The 19,297-nt window shown below is 38.0% G+C and overlaps 1 protein-coding gene across 1 annotated transcript in view; it reads right to left on the minus strand.

Moving 5' to 3' along the window:
- npas2 (neuronal PAS domain protein 2) overlaps positions 1-15,389 on the minus strand; it is a 44,762-nt gene extending 29,373 nt beyond the window's left edge. Inside the window, exons 1-2 of the mRNA XM_044222295.1 lie at positions 15,372-15,389; positions 15,163-15,244 (exon numbers count right to left, since the gene is read on the minus strand). The gene's annotated coding sequence lies outside the window, so the exon portion shown is untranslated. The remainder of the gene's footprint in view (positions 1-15,162; positions 15,245-15,371) is intronic.
- Positions 15,390-19,297: the final 3,908 nt, after the last annotated feature.

A 19,297-nucleotide genomic window follows, 5' to 3' on the forward strand; every position in this document is an offset into this window, starting at 1 on the left:
ATTTTATCCAGCTTGTAAGACATGGAGCAGCAACAACAGCACAGCCAGTCTCTCCGGTCCTGCAGTGACTTATACCTCCATCAACTGAATGATTGCGTCTTTGTGCACAATGGAATCTTGAATCTTTGGCATGGCACCTTTTGTACTGAGACCAAACACAGCGAGACCACTAGTCACTGAGACCCCCCACTGCACTGGCCACATTCAATTCCCAAAGTTGGCCCTTTCTGTGTGGAGCTCCCACTGTGTGATCACACTGGTTGTTCCTGTTTCTCTCATATCCATAAGACATGAAAGTCAGGTGGATGGCAGAAACAGAGTTGGAAGGTATATTTTCATCAGTAACTTATAGGTGTTGTTGAAATGTAGCTGATCAGGTCGCAACTCATTCAGCGCAGCTAATCAGGCAGCAGTTTGCTTGCATATTGCAGCCAACCACCAGTAAACACCAAGTGACCACCAACTCGTAAAAAAAATCACTAAGTAGAGCACAACAGGAATGATTAACTGTTGTTACGGTACCCTCCCAAATGAGGAAATCATTGGCAAAAACGAATCGATGCAAAACATGCCGTCAGCCAGTGTAAAACAAGAGCGGAAACAAAACTATTCCATTCAATCACCTGGAATGGTGTCGCTGTCCTTGCTCCGAAACGTCTTGATTCTGAAAACAGTGTGCAGATGACTACGACTGAAACCTTTTCTACGACATGTTACTATTAACACTTTTTCTAGTGGGGACCAAAGCAACAATCAGTTGTGCCCTTGTTTGTGGCCTCATATGAAAGCTATGCATGCAGAGTTAAATGTTATAAGTAAATAATAGTCATGAATTATATTTCAGTCAAGCGTGACTACTTACCAGGGTTTTGTGTAGCAGATGTCTCAGTTTTTGTACTGTATGAGCTATTCTACTGTACCTCTATCAACATTTATTTGTATTTGCTGGCTGCCCTGCCGAAGAAATCAGATTTGAAAGCAACCACAGATTTTTCTTTATTTACATTAAAACATACAAGTAAATTTGTATTTTTTGTAACCCATGGTTTGTGAAATGTTTTCATTTGGATTATAATGGACCCTAATGATTTCTTGAGGCTTTAGTTATTATCATGAAATTCTTCCAACACTGCAGTACATTCACTTGTGTTTTCATAACCATAAAGCCATATCTAAATGCAGCAATAACATAATAAGATAAATCCAGAATTCACTGCTAAATTAATTTTACAAAGCAAAGTATTCTTACATGAGCAGAGCGGTACGGACAAGAACAAAATCAGTAAGAAGCCACTCTTATTCTTGTACATTTTGACTCTATCCTGACACAAAATGCAGATTTTAAAGTGTGTATAGCTTAATTTACTAAATAAAAAAATAGGTAGGACTTAAATATTCTCAAACTTTAGCAAGAAGGCAAACTTTTGTAAAAATTGTACCATCAACACAGCTTTGATCATCAAATGTAAGCATGCATGAAGCAAGAAGTCAGATAGCAAGATCTGACTTGGTTTATATTTGTATCAGATCTTGAAAACCAAAAAGCCCAAATGAAAGTACTGAAGTTTACAAGACATTTGACACAGATGGATGCAATACAATGTGCTACAGAAATGAAAAAAGACAAATGATAAATAAGTGATGCAGAACTGCAAAAATGAAACAGCCTAGAATTAAACCACAGAGAGACACGGTGGCTCCATTGGGTGATGAGAGGTAACTGTCTAAAACTCTGACCTTAAACACCCAGAAATCATGCAACATAATGTCAATAAACTGCAGACAGCACACTTGTATTTACCAACCTGTCTAGTCTGTGGTTGCTTTACACCAAAGGATACCAAAGGGATGAGAAAGTCAAAATATCTAAATTAAGTATGGCTTTTTTTCTGAATAGAGTGCAACATTTTAGGATTCCTTACCAATAGTTCTTGGAAAGTAATTGTAACATGTTTGCATTGTCTCTTAGTTCTTAGTTTTTGCATTCCCTATCAATTCTTTTTCAGTACAAAGACTTCCTACTGTGGCCCTTCATGGACTCCATAAAGAAGTGTCCGTATCTGACAAATCATTTCCTTTGGGCCAATAGAGTGTTATTTAGCAAGGATGGGACTCTCTCTGCTCTACTGCAGCCATACCTGGTTTACTATGATTAGGCCGGTGTACTTTAGCCACACTAGCGGCATGGCTCTAAGGACGGCAGTGTTGGTCGGTCAGTCAGTCCACCAGTTTGGTCCACACTTGGTTATGGTTCCCAGACGATAGCGTGAGGTTCACATTTGTGGCTTTGAGTGAAATGTCACAACAACTATATGGATTGCCATGAAATTGAGTACAGAAATTCATGTCCCTCTCAGGATAAATTCTAATAGTTAGTTATCAATACATAGTGATATGTGCCAAAATGATTTTTCATCTAGCACCATCATCAGGTCAAAATTGTAACTTGTCCAATACTTGATCATGACCAAATACCTGCAAAACTAAAGACATCCCATCAGCCTCAGCTGTCCTTTGTGTTTAGTGCTAATTAGCAAATGGTAGCATTCTATCATGCTAAACTAAGATGGTAACCATGGAAACATTAAACCGACAGCACTTAGTTTAACGCACTAAAGTGCAGCCTCGCACGCATGGCTGTAGGCTCTTAGTCTTGTCACATAAATATGTCATCTAATATGCTGTACCTCTAAAGTGATATTTTTGAATAACTCAAAAAGGTTTAATGGCATATTAATGCAGGAACAAAAGAATTAATGCCAAAATAAGTAGACTATTGAAGACTGTTTTAATTGAATTATGTTAAAAAAATCTGTCATCTACTCGTACTGTTGCTTACAGTACACACTGTATACACAATATGGTACCAAAACAAAGAAAGTGAACACTGCCAGAGTGATGATATAGAATAATTCTGAACCAAACTGTTGCTATGCCAGCGACCACCAAGTGTGAGACATCTAAGATTTATAAAGATCTCCCACATTTTACTGCATTATTCACCATCCGCCTACATAGAGATTAGTTCTGCTCTTTTATGTAGGTCATGCTATTGGACGATGAGATGACATTTAGTGCTCATAAGCAGACCTCACTAGGTAATAAATGCTCAGTGTTGAGTGCTTTACATCATTTACCTTTGTCCAGTCTGTTTTCCTTTACATCAGTGAAAAACTGGATTATTTTGATAACGACTCAGACATTAAGATATATTGCCTCTAGCTACATTTGTGATACTGGTATGTATTGATGATGTCATCGTGGCCCTCTGCTGAAGCACTGACTGTCATTAATTAGACTGTGGCACTGCTGTTCACTCTGTGTTCCCATGGTAACAATGTGTGGTGTCTACTTCCCCCCAACCTATGTCCATCAAGCCACTGGTTTCCATTTTCTTCAGGTGTAGGAGATTTTTCATACACACCAGGAGAAACTTATTTGTTAGTCTGATGAATATTAATAAAGTGGCAGGCAACCTTTCTCGCTGTATGCTTTGATTCCTCATTATAACAATCTAATCCTTCTCAACACATTGTACACAGAAGTGATACATGATTAATTATTGGGCTAAAAGATGGGTTAAAGAGATGATTTACTGTTGCAGTTTTGAAGTAATAATTCGCTCTTTTCCTTATAATAATAAATAATATTTGATATAAAGAATGTCTCAAATGGCATGAATAAAAGAACAAATCCTAAGGACAGGAAATGCAGCAGGTAGGTCTGAAAATATGAAAAAGCAAAAGAAGAATAAGTACCGTAATTCCCAGTTTACAGTCTCATAGACCCTGTGTAGATGAGGTAAGATAACTAAAGCTAAAATAACTTATTTTAGATAATTTGCAATAATAAGTACACATTACTGATGAATGCTTCAAACTCCTGAGCTCTGTCTTCACCCAGAAAGATAAGAGCATCACATCAGCACCAGATGTTCTTCCTGCAGCAACTGAAGAAGATCACCTTATTACAGGAAATGGTGTTTCATTTTTACATAACCATTCTTCAGTCCATTCTCACTGTTGGCTGGTTTGAAGTTACACAATGTTCAGGTCAAGGACATTTTGCACCATGTAATTCAGTATAGATGGAGCAGGATTGGCTACAACTTCAGCCGAGCAAGGAAATTGGAAAAAATCACAGAAGGGAAGGGACCATTTGGGACATTCTCGCCCCGAAGAGCATTTTCTTCCATTGAGTACCCAATGGAAAAAGGCACCGGTCGGTAAAGAAACAAATCATCATGCCCCTCCTCAGCAGCGCTTTCCCACAAGCGTTGTTCGTCTCAACCAAACAGCAGCTTCACACTAATCCTCCCCTGGGCAACAGCTGAACCCTTGCACTCACTGAGCTCTACCCGCTGGACAAGCCTGTCACAGTGCAGTTTAACACATCTTCACCTGCTGTGCACTAAGGAAAAAGCACATGCCCTTTCCCCATGCTCTACATAACAGCCCCTACGTAAACAACCTGAGTGATGTACTTAAATTATATATTTTCAGTCGATCAAAAATTACTTTTCGAATAATCAGTTAATCATTTAAGTGAATTAGCAAGCAGAAATACCAGTTTCATAACATTTGGTGGCTATAACGGTATGAGTATTTTTCCATTTCATCTTTGCAAATTAGAAACTGGTAATTGGAAGACAATTTCTGGGCTCCAATTAGAATGGTATGGAAATTATTGGAGACATTTCATTGACTAAATTAATACTATTTAAAAACTAATAACAGATTTATTAGTCCTATAATTTGTAGTGTGCAGTGAGCCCAGTCCTGTTCAGTCTAACTGTACATTTCATGTAGGTTTTCTTTTAATGCTTATACAAAAACATTTGTCAGTGATTTTGGTGATACTTTACCCAATGTGCCTTGTAATTACACATTCATCACACAGCACAGCCTCATTGTGGGTGGCCATATCCTTTCAATGAGAAAGTAGACCTATAAAACAAACATTCTTTCACCAGGTAGATCTACTCTCAAATTTTCTTATAATTATATTCTCTCAACAGTTCTAAATGAATCACCAGATTATTATACAGGCCTGTTATTGTCTGCTGGTGGAAGAGATGCAGTTACCTAAGGCAGTGTGTGAGCAAATATGTGGGTCACAATTCTAGGGCATGGGTGGAAAGGGCACTGCAGCTCTTTCTTTGTAACGCTGTCTCAAGCTCCGATCATAGGTTACATCGTTGATTAAATTCCTGGCTGTGGAAAGGTAATGATTATTTTACAATGCCTTCAAAGAAACATTTTGAGCTGATAACCAGAATATCATCATTATGAATTCATCAGTGAATGTAAAATCATAACCAGCCACTCATTTATGCACAGACTCTGCAAGTGAACTCAAATAGCCTTTTGCAAGCAGTCCATGGAAAAAATGACCTTATGTCTCCACTCCTATCTATTGCTATTTCATTTTCCTTGTTATGAAACACTGCCGTACATATTTCCAAAGCTTCCTCCACACAAATAGCTCTTGTTAGATTCAGGTTTCTCTTTAAAGAAGAAAGCAGCTTGTAATAAAAAGCATTCATCTCTTTCAAGAAACAGGTAAACAAATAGCTGAATATTGAATTGCACTATGACCAAATATCCATTCTGTCTAATTTGTAATCCACAGAAACCAAAAGTACACAATTATAGATATTTTTCATTCCCAGATTGAAAGAGCAGACATCATTGATAGGTACACATTCATTTTTCATATATTTTATAAGGTAATTAACCTTTTTGTTGAACTATAGGACACAGAATCAGCTGTATATGGCTTCTTTTTTTTTAAACCTGAGGGCCTGTTAACAGAAAAAATGAGTTCACATATAATCACAATAGATGCCTGACTAAGAAACTGGGTTAATAACATCTACATTTTTAATGATAAAAGGCTGGATCATTAGCCGTCTGGAAAAAAATAATCACACTGACTAGTTTTCGCATTCACTGAGTGTTGACTCGGTTTATGCTCCATGCCTGATTAAAGTACGGCGAAATACAGCTAATTTGGATGCTCAAAAAGATCATAATCTCTGTGAGTTGAATTGTGTGCACACATTATTCAGGATAACCGCTCATACAAACAGGGAAGCAGAGTGGTGTAGCGAGTGTAGAAATCACGCTTCACTGTGATAATGATTCATGATTCTTTCAAGTGTCCCCGAGCAAACCCTTAAATCAATCCTAGCTCTGTAAAAGACCCCGTCCTCACTGTGGATGGAGGAGCAGAATTTCCATACAGATTACCAAAAAGTATCACATTTTCTTATGTGTTCTTATGCAACACATATATCAACAAAATACTCAAAACACTGCGATAGATGCTGAATATAAATCACAGGAACCCCCAGGGAATAGGAAAACCTGTATACTGTACTGTACATGCCAGAGCATCCAGGTCACAGTATCAGTATGTCTTAGCTGAATGTAACTAATTCAGGTTTCTGTAGATGTTTTCTGGGCCCAAACTGAAGATAAAACTCAAGTATCACAGTGGTGTTTGAGCTCTGACACGCCAGTTCAGTGGTTCAGCGTCACTAGGAATGATCAGGTTTTGCCTCTTGACATCACAGATTGCAGATGACCTACTGAACATCAAAGGAATGAGGAATCCATCTGGGAGTGCTCTTCTCGTTTCAGCATCAGACCTGACATGCTCGTTTACGGTCTTCTTCTGTTTTGTGTGCTTTACTCCACAAAAACAAACAGCGTTGTAATGCACATGCAGCCAACACCCTGGGCTAAAGACGTGAATCACATCTAGGTCACACGCAGGGGCCGGGCCCACACATATTGTGAAACTGTTTTTTTCCCCCTCCATCATCTGAAATACAAAGTGTAGCCACACCCCATTCTTGAAAGTGACCTTTTGTCGTGAAATAAAGATAAAAGCTGAACCTCAACTCATGTGAATCAGATAAAATAGACAGGGTCCCCAAAAGAAGCACTGACTCACAGACAAGAGAGAAAAATGACTCTGCAGCACGCAGTGTAGCACTGTGGTGGCTGAATTAATTTCACCTGATAATTAATGAACCTCATTTAAGTAGATGAACTCTTCACTTTTTCAATGAATAGAAATACCTCAAAAGCCAGAAAATGTAAGGTCACCGGCGTAAATTCTAATAGAAATCCTAGTGTAGTACTGCAGCGTCTTTGAAAAGGTTTTACACATAATGTTCAGATGTTTATCTCGGGTAATGCCAGCAAATTGACATAATGTGATAACTCTTAGAGCTGGATGAAGGCAACTTTTTTTTATAAAGCAGCTAAATGTCTTAATCATGCCCCAGTGGATCTGAGCCTGAAGCTACTGAGGACAATGACTGTGTGCTTTGGAGCAAGAGATCAGCGGCAGCAGCAAGGACAATGACGTCTGTAGAGGCAGTTATATAACTGGAGCTGAACATTTTGTCTGTCACAAGGTTAAAGAGGGTGACATGAATACCAATCATAGTCTCAAGAGTCATGTGCAACATAGTGTAGTTCCACCGGCCAAATGAAGCCGAGTTCACCAAGGCAGGCATCAGTATAGTGCAGTACGGAGTTTGATGTTAATACTCAGCATGTCTGTCTGCTTCTCTCAGTTCCTAAACGTTCAGAATACAGTAAGGATGACAGAGCATAGTGTAGGGAAGTAAGATGTTATTTGACAGACTGGCGTATCCTTCGTAAATGCTGTGGTTGCAGAGTTTTTACACTTTCTACCATACAGATGGATATAAAAACAAGATATTTAATATTAACAGAAACTTTTATCGCCAACGTGTTGTAATGGTTTTGTTTGTATACCAGAGCATCTGCAAAACACAAACTAAGATGTGAACATAGCAAAGCACATATAACATTAGTACTATAAACCATTTAAAGTCTCCCTCCACTCAGAAATGTGTTCTGCTTATTGTTATCACTTGGATATTTGACCTTCACTGTGCAGAATGATGTATGTGCAGAGTTTGACACTAGAAGACTGTTTTCACATTCATCTGCTGTTTAAGACGTGTGTGTACGAGATTATTTTGTGACATCACAACTGGTTTCGAAGCCAATCAACAAGGGCGATGTGGAAACTAACTCTCCAGTGCACATACACGGAGAATGCACATATTTAAGCACCAGACATATCTTGTGGTTAAACTTTTGAAATGAAAAATATTTACATGTTTATCAATTCTGGATTTTCCAATGAGGAAGAAAGAGTAGATGTATTTTTAAGAACTTTTGTGGAAAAACCATATTGGACAAATTATTTAGAGCAAAGTATTTTTATACGTCTTAAAACATGTCTGGAGGGGACCTCTAAGGACTACATGATTTCGCTGTCCCTACCACATGAAACCCACCTCATTAGCTATCCCGTAAGTATCTCAGTGAGTGCATTGAAGGACCAAAAGTAGCAGATGTAGTGCATAGTACAGCAACCACATAATAGAAAAACAACCCACCATAGAAAGAAATGAGCAAGTAAATAAGTTCTTATCAAGAGCAGCATGTAGGCACTCACCATATTGTAATTCATGAATTATTGTTCCTTTGATTGTGTCTTCTATTTTCAATTATTTCAAGAGGTACATAGTGTCTTTTATTCATGTTGTCTTTTATCTTGTGAAGTTAAGTGGAGACTGTATGTACAGTGCCTTGCGAAAGTATTCGGCCCCCTTGAACTTTGCGACCTTTTGCCACATTTCAGGCTTCAAACAAAGATACGAAACTGTAATTTTTTGTGAAGAACCAACAACAAGTGGGACACAATCATGAAGTGGAACGAAATTTATTGATATTTCAAACTAACAAATCAAAAACTTAAAAATTGGGCGTGCAAAATTATTCAGCTCCCTTAAGTTAATACTTTGTAGCGCCACCTTTTGCTGTGATTACAGCTGTAAGTCACTTGGGGTATGTCTATCAGTTTTGCACATCGAGAGACTGAAATTTTTGCCCACTCCTTGCAAAACAGCTCAAGCTCAGTGAGGTTGGATGGAGAGCATTTGTGAACAGCAGTTTTCAGTTCTTTCCACAGATTCTCGATTGGATTCAGGTCTGGACTTTGACATTCTAACACCTGGATATGTTTATTTTTGAACCATTCCTTTGTAGATTTTGCTTTATGTTTTGGATCATTGTCTTGTTGGAAGACAAATCTTCATCCCAGTCTCAGGTCTTTTGCAGACTCCATCAGGTTTTTTTCCAGAATCAGAAATACTTTGATCCCCGTAGGGAAACTCTTTGGTCCTGTATTTGGCTCCATCCATCTTCCCATCAATTTTAACCATCTTCCCTGTCCCTGCTGAAGAAAAGCAGACCCAAACCATGATGCTGCCACCACCATGTTTGACAGTGGGGATGGTGTGTTCAGGGTGATGAGCTGTGTTGCTTTTACGCCAAACATAACGTTTTGCATTGTTGCCAAAAAGTTCAATTTTGGTTTCATCTGACCAGAGCACCTTCTTCCACATGTTTGGTGTGTCTCCCAGGTGGCTTGTGGCAGACTTTAAATGACACTTTTTATGGATATCTTTAAGAAATGGTTTTCTTCTTGCCACTCTTCCATAATGGCCAGATTTGTGCAGTATACGACTGATTGTTGTCCTATGGACAGAGTCTCCCACCTCAACTGTAGATCTCTGCAGTTCATCCAGAGTGATTATGGGCCTCTTGGCTGCATCTCTGATCAGTCTTCTCCTTGTATGAGCTGAAAGTTTAGAGGGACGGCCAGGTCTTGGTAGATTTGCAGTGGTCTGATACTCCTTCCATTTCAATATTATCGCTTGCACAGTGCTCCTTGGGATGTTTAAAGCTTGGGAAATCTTTTTGTATCCAAATCCGGCTTTAAACTTCTCCACAACAGTATCTCGGACCTGCCTGGTGTGTTCCTTGTTCTTCATGATGCTCTCTGCGCTTTAAATGGACCTCTGAGACTATCACAGTGCAGGTGCATTTATACGGAGACTTGATTACACACAGGTGGATTCTATTTATCATCATTAGTCATTTAGGTCAACATTGGATCATTCAGAGATCCTCACTGAACTTCTGGAGAGAGTTTGCTGCACTGAAAGGGGCTGAATAATTTTGCACGCCCAATTTTTAAGTTTTTGATTTGTTAAAAAAGTTTGAAATATCCAATAAATTTCGTTCCACTTCATGATTGTGTCCCACTTGTTGTTGATTCTTCACAAAAAATTACAGTTTCATATCTTTATGTTTGAAGCCTGAAATGTGGCAAAAGGTCGCAAAGTTCAAGGGGGCCGAATACTTTCGCAAGGCACTGTATATGGTCTGTGGGTTGGCCTATACATCAAGGTGTCCAGGTAGCTATGTCAACATATACAAAACCTCATTAGTTATAGTTCAACAGCATTTCATTAATACGGTCCGGCATCAACAAGTGGGGTCTACTTTAAATTTCTGCTAATCTTGCATTGGTTAAGTGGGCCTTTAAATCAATATTAACAGTATTAGACCAAGGCTATCGCCAACTACCTTGATTAATTAATCATTTAAGTAATTTCTTAAAGAAAAATGCCAATTATTTGCTGGTTCCAGCTTCTCAAATGTGAGGATTTGCTGCTTTTTTCTGTTTTGAATCATTGTTAATGGAATATCTCTGGGTTTATGACTGTTGGAAAAAACAAGCCATATGAAGATGACACCTTGGATTTTCTAACATTTTTAGAATAAACTATTGATCAAATAATACAAAAAAAATCAACAGATGAACTGATATTGTTTGTTGCAGTCCTACTAAATAACATAAATAACATTGCCAGAAGTTCCTTTTTTAAAAGTTTTTTTAATGTTGTGGAACAGCCTTCCGTTACACATCTAGTTGTTAATAACGAGACAGGCTTATAGAAGTCAGGAAATTTTCAATGACATTTTTACTTCAGCCATTAAATTATTTTATTTTGATGTGGATGTTTCTTATATAATTTGTGATGATGTAATTTTGGATTTCAAGATTTTATTGTTTAGTTTAATGTTGTATATCTTGTGTTTTGTCTTTTAACATCGTGGGACCATGTTGGAAATAAGTGTTTTCACTTTAACATGTTATCCCTTGGATTTCTTTATGTCTGCAATCCATAAATAAATCATATCATATCATAATCATAATCGTAGTCTCCTCTAATGTGCCAAGTATTATCTAATATTAACGCCCATTTTTAGGGCTGAGCTGAATATTGTGGTGACGGCACCAACACAATGTCAAACATACCTAGCAACAAAATGCTACAATTTCAATATCTACTGTATAACTTCCTCATAATCATACAGGAAATGTTTTTTAGGAAAATTATGAGATGAGGAGTAACATTAGGCACAGCCTTAATCAATTTGTCCTCTCCAGAAACTAAATGTCTTATAGTGCTAATGTGCACGTAACCTTTATACTTTTGTTTGTTTCCTTACACTTTCATCATTGTTTCACCATCTTTTCTTGTCAAATTGTAGAGATTGTACATACAAGAAAACTGTAAGTTGGCTACCAGTCTATTTTTCTAGAGTAACAATAAGCATCAAGTAAATATTCTCTACAAATTGAGGTGAAATAATTACTGAGAATTGGCTTCTACAAAAGCAAAAGGAGACTCTGCGACGGTGGGCAGAGAGCACAGACCATGGTGCCAATTAGTGAGAAGTTATTAACTGCAGTCAAACAATAATTAATTGTATTAATTCAACACTGAATATGGTCAGCTGAATGCTGAATTACAGGTTTTTAAGGAGCATGGAAATCTAGTCTGGTTGTGATGGAAATTACAAATACTTTAAATGCCTGTTTAATACGGTCAGAGAGCCTGTTTCCCATCTCTCTCAGCTTTTTCTATTTCATCGCCTACTATGAAATGTTTTTGCTGTTGCTCTGTCTAACTAAGCATGCCTCTGATGTTTAGGTCAGGTGTTTCTTGTATACGGGAAAGACACTTGATTATTAAAAAACAAAGCAAAACAAGTTGATAGGATGTGCCAGAAGAAGAAGAAGTTTGTTATTCCCAAGGGAAACTATTGTTATAGCCTAGTGTAAAAAAACACACCCATATAGGTACCACACAGGAAGCGAGAACAAAGACATCCATGCACAAGTAACATGAGAGTTTCCACATAATGCTAAACTCGTGCAACATGATTCCAAAGGTTTGAAATAATTTTAGAGAAACAAACGGAGGAACCAAATGGAGCTGCTTACAGACAAAAGATCACTGATGTTAAAGGTAAGTAGGGCTTAGTAATTTGCGATCTGTGACATTAGTCAACCTGTTGTCAGATTTCACTCCATTTCATGTGTGTTTGAATCAACATGGGTTCAACATTCAACATTCATTCTATGTGGAGCGCTCTGTTTTCTTAAAGAGACAGAAGATAGAAATGATCCCTTTGCTGTTGCACAGACCTACACCATTTGTGCATGCCCAGTCACACTAAGCAGCTCTAGCAACATTCAGACTAGCGTTCAGTTTAAGCTTGCAGGACATGGCCCAGTAACCTACTTTCGCTGCAACACGCTCTGTAACATCAGAGACGAGGCTGTGTGTCATCAGTTAACTAACCTTCACCACCGCATAGTTTCAGCAAAGAGATGCAAAAACCCAGACACAGCACTGCATAGGAAAAAATAAGAATACCAATAATCACAGTTCTGTCTCAGAAAAGGCCTCCTGCTTATGTTAACTCATAAAGATGAAATATAATACTGTAAACTGATATTCTTTGCATATAAAGGCAGTGGAGAAATAAAAATAAGAACATGAAGAAAGTAAATGGCACAAAGAAGGAGTAAAGGGAGAAAAGGCCAAAATTATGAAAGAGATTGTGATACCAGTGAATATGCGGCAAGCTAATTATGAGAAAGATTTTCATAATTGTGTATGCTACCTCATAGTAATGGGGGTAATCAGTCATAATTATGAGTCATAGTAAAATTATGAGATAAATCGTATTTGTGACAAACTCTCAAAATGATGAGACTGAAAGATAGATTATGAGAGTTCTTGTATGGCATGGCATCTTATAATAATGAGAAAGCGTCAAACAAATATGATATACTAACGCATATTCACGAAAACAGAATCTCATTACAATAATTAATATTATTGCCTACCGCAATAACATCAAACTCTTTCATTTAAACAATGTTTACTAAAACTTCCCACTGAAATGTTAACCCTTTATATCTACACTAACTACCAGGATTGCTGAGTGGTACCAGGACAATGCCATGGGTTTACCCCTTCCTCTGTGTACATCCCACCCCATTACAGTCCATGTATCAGGTGAACAGCACTATAAACCCTTAAAGCCTCAAACCATTCTTCTGTGTTTCTACAGATAAGGATAGGGATCATAACTGACTCCTGACCTGTTTTCATAAGGTTAGACCTTATACCAAAATGGAATACACCAATGTATCTAGCCCACGATGTAAATTCAGATTGTTGGATTTGGTGACAGCACTAAGAATTAGCTGAAGGGAGAAGAAGATAGCATGAGTCATGAGGCTGGCCCAAATGTTTAGCAGCATGATGCAAAAAGGAGCATATGGTGCAGTGAACAGTCAGTCAGTCATGGAACAGCCCATCCTGTCCCACTCAGCTGTCAGCACACATCCTCATCACAATTCATGTCTGCTGGGTCAACCTCAGCACTGACGCAGCAAGCCGGCAAAATGGCTCGAGCCTCAACATGAGTATACGTGGATGAAGACGCAGAATAATCATTTGGACACAGACAATTCAACACTGACATAATATGCAAGACCCTGGCTTGTTTCAACTACAACATGGGCACATAATCCAGCATCTCTCACTAATTTATGGAGAAGTAGCCTATTTGTCTCTTCATACACAAGTACACCCTCTGCATTACCCTATTACATTTATGCCACAGTCATTTAGGCTTATATTTCATTTCTCCTAAAATCATGCAATGTGTTTTCATTTTTCAGATGTAATAATCTGCCTGTGTGTGCCCCAAAACCAACAGCTGGCGCCCAGGTAGCTATGTCAACACATACAAAACTTCATTAGTTATAGTTCAAAAGCATTTCATTAATACGGTCCAGTGTCAATTAATGCGACACTGCTTCACACAATGTTAATACCAGAGAAAATGTCATTCTCTTAAAATACACTCAGTGGGGTCTGTTACCGTTAATATCATTGTGAATGAATGAAAGAGGTTATGGGTCCGTCTGGCTACAACTACAGGATGTAGATGATATTGTGACACTGGAAACCGTCTAGCCCATGCTGTTTTAAAGAATGGATTGAGCTGATGACAAAAATGGCTACATTTGAACAAGTTACATACAGAGTAATGGGGAGGGAAGATATTTTCAAACAAGTCTGGGGCTCCTTTCTGGCCTTAATAGAGGTAACGTCTGACTAAATTTGTACTGACACCTTGTATAATGAATTGGTAGATTCAGATGTAACTGGTATACTTTTTTTGTCTTTACTGGTGTTTGTTTTGTGTTGTCCATGGCTGTGTTTCATGTTGAAGCTGTATTGAATGGCTGAGTGCAGCCTGGGTTAAATTAAGGGGAGAAATGTCTGTGTTTGTTGACTGTTATACTCCCCTTTGTTTTGTTTGATAGGATGTTGTCTGTGTTTTCAGTTTTAAACAAAATGAGGGGACAGTGAAATGTCTTTTGAATGTTATGAGGTATCATAACATTAGTTCTGTTCTGTTGTCCTGTCAAAAAAATATGGCACTCAATGGCACACAGGCTAAGTTAAAGTGATGCTTATAACTTATACTGAGGAAAATGTTATGTAACCTACATGTAGTTAACAGTCATTTAAATCTTATTTTGATTTTGGTTAAAACATGAAGAAGCACCCATGCCTCAGCTAATGTGAAACTGACTGAATGTCATCCACTGATGAAAAAAATATGCTTTTGTCTATTTTTGTACAGAGGCCTTAAATATTATAAAACACATTCAGCTAACCAATTAAAGGCACGGAGAAAGAGAAAACTATGACAAAGCTATGAGCCTGTTTTCCTTCCACACGTGCCAAAGAGTTTCTACTTTTTCAACCGTTAATGTTAGCTAACGTTAAGCTAGATTTGTAACAACCGAGACGTTACATGTAACGAAACGGACCGTGTGGACCGAGCCGTTAGCACGGACAACACACAGCCGGAAACTTACCTTATTCTGTGGAATAAGGGTCAGACGAATCCAGACGGACGCTTGTGGAAAAAGGGGCTTTAACCAACAACGTCCTATATTCCTAAAAAAAAAAAGAAAGTTGCCCAGAGATGAAACTGCACCGCCGACTCCGTCTGGAAATGATGAATCCCGGTGTGCTGGGGACACAGCCTGTTGGGGGGGGGGGGATCCTGATCCAGCCAACTCACCTCACAGTTCAGTCTCACGTAAGTTAACTGAGCGCTGATCAAAACGTGTCCTGTCCACAGACACAGATGAAGGCTGAATGAAGAGATTTCTGCAGCCAAAGTGCGTCCACACTCTGAGTCCCGCCCACTGGACTATAAGCTAAATAAAGTTATGTGTGTGTGTGTGGTGGTGGTGAGTGGGTGGGTTTAAATTACACTTTTAAAAATACCCTTTAAATGAATAGTAAATGAAGAATATTTAATGCACTCATAATATATGTATGAAAAAACAACATCATTATTCTAATTGCCTGATCATGCAAAGTTTCAACAGGTTGTAAAAGCAGTGAATGTGGTCCCACACATGTTCCTACACTGATGTGCTGTGATTTGTGTGACTCGTGCTTTCAAAGGCCATTATATAGCAGATCATTACATGCTGGTCTACGTGGACTTCTATAACTGATAAGAGCAATTCTGAAAATGTAAAGACAAATGCAGGTGGTGAGATGCATCAGTCCCCCAAGTTTCACATAATCCAACAAGTCAGCACACGCTGTAGCGCCACCTTTAGGCCAATCAGTGCAATTCAGTAGTGGAAGAAGTGTTCAGTTCCTAAACACCACAATGTAAAAATGCTCCATTACAAGTAAAAACCCCTGCATTCAAAATCTTACTTAAGTAAAAGTATTATTAGCTTGTTAAAATGTAGGCCTACTTAAAGGGACAGTTCACCCCAAAATCAAAACTACATATTTTTCCTCTTACCTGTACTGCTATTTATCCATCTAGATTGTTTTGTGCCATATAGTCCCATTGTATTCAAGAAATGCAGACATCTCTACGGTCGATATCTCCAAAATTCGGCAACTCACACCAAAATAATCTAGATGGATAAATAGCACTACAGGTAAGAGGGAAAATATGTATTTTTGATTTTGGGGTGAACTGTCCCTTTAAAGTTACCCTTGTGAGTATTATATCACATATTACTGGATTGTTAATAGGCTACTAATGCAGTAACTTGTAAGTAACATTTTAGTGTTGTAACTGGTCGATGTGGAGCTAATTTTTACTTTACATACTGGGTGTATTGGGTAGTTCAATCTCTAATTTTGCCTCATATTTTATAAATTCACCATGTTTTGTAGATACAAACTTTAATCTGCAAAGTAACTGAAGTGTAGCTGTGAAATAAACGTAGTAAAGTAAAAAGCACTTTATTTCCCTCTGAAATGTAGAGTAGAATATATAATGGCATAAAACGGTAATATTCAAGCAAAGTACCTCAAAACTGTACTTAAGTATATGCACTTGATGTACTTTCCATCACTGGGGCAAATTAAAATATGTCAACAATGAGCTGCCTTATTCCATTAAACTTTTGTGCCGCTTTTGTGATCTGGAACTGAACCTGAAAGAAAGCCGACTCAAAAATCCAATAACACCACCACCACCTTCTCTTAGGATGAACACTTTATGTATATACTTTAGAAAAGACAAAGCAACCAATTACCTGGCTAACCAATTACCGGCTCAAGAGTAATGTCTCACCTTGTTTCCATGATTTCTCCATTGCTATTGCCAAGAACACAATTTAGTCTTTCACAAGTCAGAGGTGAACACCTTTTGGCTCTGATTGCTGACATACCACACATACTTCATGAAAGATTAAATGTGCCAACTAAACAGCAACTGGGACACGCTATAATTGGTAAACAGGTAGTGATTTTTGTGGTAAACCGCATGTGCTCTGAAATGTTTTGTTGTGACTCATGGTTTCAAATGAGCTGTAGGGCTTCTGATTGCTCTTGTATGATGAGTGCTTTTCTTATAGCCTGCTTATAGCCCCCTTTAAGATTAAAAAAACCCCTGCTATCTATCAATCTTTCACAAAAACTTAATTTAAAGTGATCTTGAAATTAAAAGGGCCACTGATAGTTATTTAACAGAAAAGCCTTGAGGGACCTTTTCACTGTAACAAAGAGTTTCCCTACGGGGATCAATAAAGTATTTCTGATTCTGATTCTGAATCAAGAAAGATTTGGTTCTAGACACGATTTTTCTTTAGAAAACAGCCTTGTACCTATTTTACACCTGTTGAATTTTACTTTACAAAAGAGAAAATAACAATTTCCCCTTTCCCTCACTAAAACCTATTCATGTGCAGGGTGAAGACTGCATGACGCTGTGTGAGCTGAAATAAGTCTGTTACCTGTAGCATGATAACACCCCTGGCAGCTGCCTGGATTGTTGACACTGGCCATTTCCTGAATTACTCAGATGCTTTCTTACCTTTTGTCATAAAGGTACTCACATAATATCTCATTGCTTGGCAGGCAAGCACCATTTTAAACCTGTGCTTGTTGTGAACCAGGATTCCCACCAGGAGGTCTGATGGCTGCAGTGAAGTGTCAGATTGAATAACACTAAACCTATAAGTCTTTTTGCCTCCATGTGCACACTCCAAAAATTCTGGCATGATTCAAATTTGTGGGTCCTTGAAAAGAGAGACTTGCACCAAAGCTTCTTGCCCTCTGTTGAGTTTGAAATACTAGTATGTGGAGTGTAATGGGAGTGTAACTCAGTAGTGAGAACAGGTAAAGGAGGGCAGCTCTAAACGGGGCTTAGTGGTAGAGTGGGTCGTCCACCAATCGGAAGGTCGGCTTCCCCCGGCCCACATGTCGAAGTGGCAAGACACTAAACCCCAAATTGCCCCCGAGGGCTGTGTGTGAAGGATTAATTAGTTTCTTTGTACTGATGAGCAGTTAGCATCTGCCATCAGTGTGTGAATAGGTTCATGATATGCCAAGCTTTATCATGGAGTCAAACCACACACACTCAGTGTCAAAGCGAACATATACTGCCTGTGTGCAACCAAACTTCCTGAAACCAATAACAACCAATCTGTCAGTCATGCACTTCCTTTGTGGATCACAGTGGTACTCGTTTAAAATAGGTTAAAAGATTATGCACCTCTTTTTTTTGTCAGTGTCAAAAAATAACCAAATAACTAGTGACATCACCTTGGTTTTTAGTCAAGACTCATTTCTATGACTGTTTATATTTAAGCAAATTAATGCCGCTGAAACTACAGTGCAAAAGTAGCTCATTCAGTTGTTTTTACTTGTTCTGTCAGGTTGCAAGGAACTGATGAGTACGCAGGCTTGAAGTACTCATTGCAGTATTAGACATTCTGAGGCTGTAAGTGGACATATGTGAATTTTTTGTGTGTGAATTATGTACCATTATTATAAAGGATGTGCCATTTAAATACATCAGTATGTCTAATTTGTGTGCACTTTTCAATTCTAGCTAATAATAAGCATTGTTTCGGTAATTAACCTGTGTTGTCTTGAAAATGACCAAGATGTTGTCAAAACTACATCTGAATGTACTGAAACTGCAAGCATGACAATGTTTTCTGTATTTACATCTTATAAACAGATTTCAATAAATATCCACCCAGTCTAACAAGACTAAAAACTGTAAAAATGTTCCTCATAAGTGCATTGTAACATTCTTATTAGAATCATATTGCAAGATCCAATTAATCTAAGTATATAGAAGGTCCATGCATCATAATCAAAGAGGCTCACTCTTTTAGATAAAAACTCAATAGAACACCTTTTTGTAAAATATCTGTGTCCAAATATGTAAAGATGAGTAGGACTTCCCTAACAATTTCTACTTGATATATTATGTACTGTGTATGTATGTATATGGCAGCACACAAAGCACACAAAGTATTTTTTGCATCCACAAGATGACATGTCCACCTAAAAAACAAATATCTTCAAAATCTTTCTCATAAATATGGAAACTTACTTTACCTCTCTTGAATTTTCAGAATACAAAAGCAGTGAAATGTAAATATTTATCTGACTGTTTAATACTGAAAATTATTCCTAATTTCTGTCTGAAATTGTTGGACTGAAAGTTGTACA

Source organism: Siniperca chuatsi, linkage group LG14 (genome assembly GCF_020085105.1).
Source record: "Siniperca chuatsi isolate FFG_IHB_CAS linkage group LG14, ASM2008510v1, whole genome shotgun sequence".
Classification (NCBI taxonomy): domain Eukaryota; kingdom Metazoa; phylum Chordata; class Actinopteri; order Centrarchiformes; family Sinipercidae; genus Siniperca; species Siniperca chuatsi.